General features: G+C 47.0%; 1 protein-coding gene across 1 annotated transcript in view; it reads right to left on the bottom strand.

The window, feature by feature from the left end:
• The window catches only part of Znf652 (zinc finger protein 652), a 60721-nt gene extending 55474 nt beyond the window's left edge, over positions 1-5247 (bottom strand). The window contains exon 1 of the mRNA XM_021212779.2: positions 5229-5247. The gene's annotated coding sequence lies outside the window, so the exon portion shown is untranslated. The remainder of the gene's footprint in view (positions 1-5228) is intronic.
• Positions 5248-5740: the final 493 nt, after the last annotated feature.

The following is a 5740-nucleotide window of genomic DNA, read 5'->3' as shown; positions in this document are numbered from 1 at the left end:
TTTTTTTTTTTTAAAAAAAAGATTTATTTATTATATCTAAGTACACTGTAGCTGTCTTCAGACACAGCAGAACAGGGCAACAGATCTTATTACAGATGGTTGTGAGCCACCATGTGGTTGCTGGGATTTGAACTTAGGACCTTCAGAAGAGCAGTCAGTGCTCTTAACTGCTGAGCCATATCTCTAGCCCCCTTTCTTTCTTTTTGTTTGTTTGTTTGTTTGTTTTCTTTTTGAGACAGGGTTTCTCTATATAGCCCTAGAACTCATTCGGTAGACCAGGTTGGCCTCAAACTCACAGAGATCTGTTTATCTCTGCCTCCTAAGTGCTGAGATTAAAGATGTGTACCACCACAGCCTGATATTTTTCAAAGCAATTGATAATCTATCTTTAAAAGGAAATATGATGTCATGTTTTACCATAAAACTGCTTTTTTATTTTTTTTAACTAATAAGCAAGGCTACATACATAATCTATAGCACATAGTTAATTAAATTTAACAGGTGAAATGCCTTACTTTTCATTCCTTTCCCCACAAAGGAAAAAAATGTATAAAGCACATACAAACTTTTAGTTCTACTGACAGTTCATGATCAAAAATTCAGACTGGGATTTCTCATGAGTATTTTCACAAAATATACATAAGTATTTTCAAGTCAAACATAACTGCTATATAAATAAACAGATTAACTAAAATAAGCATCTGATGTCTCTACTAACTCTACCAAGCACTTTACGGCTTGCATTAACCATGATAATTTACACAAGACTTTCCACATGATTTGACTCTGATACAGAACTCATTGAGATACATTAATGTCCTAAAACACCTCCCCCTTTTAAATTACTTATTTTTAGTTCGTGTACTTTGGTGTTTTGTCTGCATGTCTGTCGGTGTGAGGGTGTTAGCTCTCGTGGAACTTGAGTTATAGACAGTTGTAAGTTGCCATATGGGTGCTGAGAATTGGACTCTTAACTGCTGAGCCATCCCCTCAGCCCCCTAAAACACCCTTTTAACCACATAAGCTCTGAATGGGCTTAAAAAGAAGCACAGCCTGCAAGGTAATGTTACAGAATCTGGAGTGAGGTTTATTGACTCTATGTCTTAACCAGCTAACAAATCACATACACTAACAAGACAGCTCTAACAATCGTGCTGCACCTGCAAGACACAGCCAGGCTCCAAATCAAATATCTGCAATCTCTTCATCCTAAATCTATGCAAACAGAAGAAATCCACCAAACTTCCACTCTTGTCATAAGTTAAGGAGATATTCACTCTACTTTCATGATAGCATTCTCCAAATCCCACCATTTACCAAGCTCCTAACATGAACATACACCAGGAACTAAGTGTGCTCAGAATTTGCATACTTTATCTCTAATCCTCACAAGAAATCTCATTGTACTGATGAGGAAACTGAGGGGAAAGAAATCAAAGATTTCTTCAATGCCGTAAGGCCAGGAAACCGTGGGACTGGAATATCAGCCTAACTTACCTGACTCCAAGCAACCTTTAGCTAAGGTCACCAACCGAAATGCCAGTTCATCCCTATCAGAGTCAACACACACACTACTTGTCTCAAAGACAAGAGCCGAGAAAAACATCATACCTAAAAGAGTGTCTGTCACAAACCCATGGGTGACCCGGGAGACAGGTCAGCCAGTCCAGAAGAACTAGTTTCAAAGACTATTTGTTCAAACGCTAAGACAATCCAGTCTTTCCTCCACAGTTTCCTATTTCTCAACTGACTTTTTAGAACAAGGGTAAAGAAACTCAAGTATATACTCCCAATCTTGGTGCAATCATCAAAAACCTATGAGAAAAGAGAGAAAAGTATAGTTCACATTACAGTTTGTTTCTTGGATAGGCTTCAGACGTGTAAAACCAAAAATCACATCAGTAACCCACAAATCTATCTCTATCATTTATCCGTATTTCCTACAGACTTGAAAAGAATTTTCTTACCATCCCATAAGCTTACTTCCCAAACTTCGAACACAAATGAAAAGAGCTCTTCTGGGCGTCTGGAAGCAGATCTGCAATACTTGCAGAGAGGAGCGGCTGGTCTGAAGTCTCCTAAGGAAAGGCTGTCTGAAGGAGTGAGGAGACAGAAGCTGTCGGCGCTAATGAGGGTGAGCTGGCATCACTCCTGCTCGCTCCACCATCTCACTGCTATACTGTGCAATTGTTTCCCAGATTCCATGTTCTGAATCTGGCAAGCAGAGAGAGAATGCTGTTCTCACAGTCTGAAGTGTTACTTGATCAGCTGTTCCATGGTATGTGGGTGTTTAACTAGTTAGGTGACTGGTTAGAATAGGTTCTGCAAAACTAAACCAAGTAAGCAATTGTTCCCCTAGACACCAGTGGTCCTCCTCTAACACTACATTCACTAACAAAGAAAAATAACATGTTTGCAACTTTGAAGTCCTTTGCGTCTAGGCTAGGCAAATAATTCAGATTATAAAACTACAGGCGTGCCACCAACAAAAAAAATAACCTGTAATAAGTCACTTCAGTCATGCATATTAGGTAATAAAAATGCAGCATATGCAACTTCAGCATACTTTCAAACATCACAGCATACACTGCATAATTATTAGAATAAATGCTATTCTTCAGATGTGTGGAACAGGTTCTATGCAAGATCCCAAGCCTCTTTTGCCTTTCAAAATGCTAGTTAATGCCAGGAATTCCTTAAGCTCTCAGAACACCAATTAATTTTTTTTTTTAAAGTGGAAACTTTATGCTCATAGAGACCTAGAAACTGTGATTACCATCACTGCCCATCACAGCACTATCGTAAGCTGGAACACATGTCTCTTGGTTGAAATATGATCAAAAGATGAAGACTGAATGCAGAGTAAATTAAACACACACACTGACATTTATCAACTGCTTTTTGATAGGATGGTGCAAAGTTCATCCTCAGCCTTGGATTCTGAATGTGGAGAGTAAATATTCCAATTATAACAGAAATCTGCCCATCAAAATGGATGGTTTCGATGTGCCATGAAATCAGATTTAGCAAAGTAGAGAAAAAAGCCTCAGCCCCGGACAGGTGTTCCACCATGAGGTGACAACGAGATCAGTCTCAATCTTTAAGCACTGCAGAGTCCCTTACAGACTATAAAACAGAGTACACACTTGGCTGTTGAATTTTGCTACTATCAGAATATGCCAGGAAGGTAAAGGATCACTGGTCAAATGTAGATGATTCTGTCTCTAGTTTTAATCTCTTCTGAATGATTCTTCGACTTTTTACAGGAAGATGGGAAAAATATAATTTCAAACTGGCCTTCCTTCAAAGAAGCCAAGACAATAATAAGCCATCTGAGAGATGGCTCAGTAGTTAAGAGCACTTGTTGCTCTTACAGAGAGAACTCAGGTTCTATTCCCAGCACCAACATGGTGCCTCACAACCATCCTTAACTCTAGTTCCAGGGGTTCTACCACTTTTTTTTTTTAAACCCCTGTGGGCACCAGGCATACACACGGTGCACATACACGCAGATAAAACATGCATATACATAAAATAAAATCTAAAAAAAAGTTTTCAATTAAAAAAAAACCCTACAATGATTCCTATGCAAGCTCCCCTGCTCTTTATTCCAGGGCCACAGTAGGTCTAATGCCTAAGAGAAACAAAACACAAACTCAAACTGCTTTCACTTTTGCATAACACAGATCCTAAACTTGAGGTCCCTGGACCAGCTTCGAGATGATTGTGTAGTTACATACAAAATCATGTATGAATTTCAATGCAAAGGGTCCTAAAGACTTCCTCGGCCCTAGTGAAAAGTTTAATTTAGCGGTGAATCTTTTATACTAAAGACAGTATCTATGTGAACACATGTGCACAGTGGTGATTCAAATAAGCAAGCAGTTGACATAAGGTCACATACCCACCACAGACCAGCCCCACGGGGGAACATCACCTGCCACATCCGAGCAGATTTCCTTTCCTAAGCAAACATACATGCTGTCAACAAAGCATGGACTGCTCCTTGCCTTTCTCAGAACAATACGGGACCTGACCATCGTTTGAAAAAAAGTATATAGACCTTCATCCCAAAGGCTATGCCTTGTTATGTTAAGCATCGCAGCAACATCAGCAGCAACAACAAAACCGATGAAATTACTGTGTGCAGTAGATATCTAATTAACTGGGGGCGGGGGGGGGGAGCGTCGTTCAGGTGGTACTGAGAGCACGCTGGAAAAGCCATTAAGGTAAACACCATGAAGGTGCTTAAACATGGGTAAGATCCGGGGGGCGGGGGGGGGGGAACCAAAGACCGGTTGACATCCTGTAGCTTAGTTGTGAAAAAACATCTTCCTCCAAAGGCACATTCCTTTGATTGGCACAGGCCACTTCTGACAATGGATCCGCAATGACAGGGGCCGTTCCGCAATCGGGAAATGTGCGAGTGTGCGTGTGCATGTGCGTGTGTGTGTGTGTGTGTGTGTGTGCTCGTGCGTGTTCCTGATGTTGTTGTTGGGGGAGAGATAAGCTAGATGTAATCAAAGACCGGCCCGCTTCAAAGAGGAGCACACAGGATCTTAAATCCTAAAGACTGATTTCGAGGCAAGGCAGAGACATCTATCATTTCTACAAGAGTCATCCCTCGACAACGAACACGTTTCATAGAGATGTAACAGGGGTGTCTCTCTCTTTGGTGTCTCCGACCTGGGACTCTTCAGTAAAGCCTGATTGGAGGGGTGAACGAAGTAGGGGTGGAGAATGGTCTGCATCGCCCACTGGGCTGAGTGTGGTGCTGCGGGTGGCGAGTGTACATCACATGCGTGTTATCTCCTGGTGCCACAATACTCTCGAGGGCTGGAGGTTTGGGCGCAACCGCACGGCGGGGGAGGTAGTGGGTGCAAGCCACCAGCTGCAGGGCAAGAGAATGCTCTCCGCAGCCTACTAACCCGTGCACCCCGGCCACCCCGTCAGGCCTCTAGGCGAGCCCACTCGCTGCAAAAACTGCAGCTAAACTGGGGTCCCGGAGAACGGGGGCGGGGGTACGGAGCGGGCACCCCGGGCCAAGCGGCAGACGCGCAGCGCCCGGGGCCTGCCCGCCGGATGGGGGCTGCTCCGGCCTAGCGCACGCAGCTGCCTCGGCGCAGGCTCCGCCGGCCCGGCCAGCCCAGCCGGGCGCAGAGGAAACGCGGCTGCCAGGGCGCCGCCGCGGCGGGAGGCGAGAGCGCGGGGAAAGGGCTCCTACTCACCCGGGCCGCCGCCGCCGCCACCGCCGCCACCGCCGCCGCCGCTTCGGCGGCCCATCCCCGCGGCGGGGGCCTGTCGCCGCGCCGCGCCGCGTCGCTCCAGTCCCCACCGCCCGCCGGGCCGGCCCCTCCCCCCTGCCCAACGTCTGCGCTCTTGGGCCGCTCCTCAGACCCGGCCTCGGCCGCCGCCGCCGCCGCCGCCGCCGCCGCCGCAGCGCTACGTGGCCGCCGCTCCGACGTCTCGCGACTCCCTTCCGAGCGCGCGAGGCCGAGCGGGGCCGCGGAGCGGGCGGCGCGCGGGGCGGGCGGCGGGGGAGGGGGGTGTGCTGTAGGGATGGTGTGCGCGAAGGGGGGCAGGGAGGCCGGCGGGAGCGCGCGCGCGCGCCCCTGCAGGCGCGCCCCCCCTTTTCCCCCCCCGCGCGCGGTCGGGATCCCGACACCTCCCCCCCCACACACACACACACACACACATAACACCCCATCCCCGGCTGTGGGGTCGGCGCGCATGCGCGGCC

Source organism: Mus pahari, chromosome 14 (assembly GCF_900095145.1).
Source record: "Mus pahari chromosome 14, PAHARI_EIJ_v1.1, whole genome shotgun sequence".
NCBI classification, from domain to species: Eukaryota; Metazoa; Chordata; class Mammalia; order Rodentia; family Muridae; genus Mus; species Mus pahari.
This window is presented reverse-complemented; position numbering and strand designations above follow the sequence as displayed.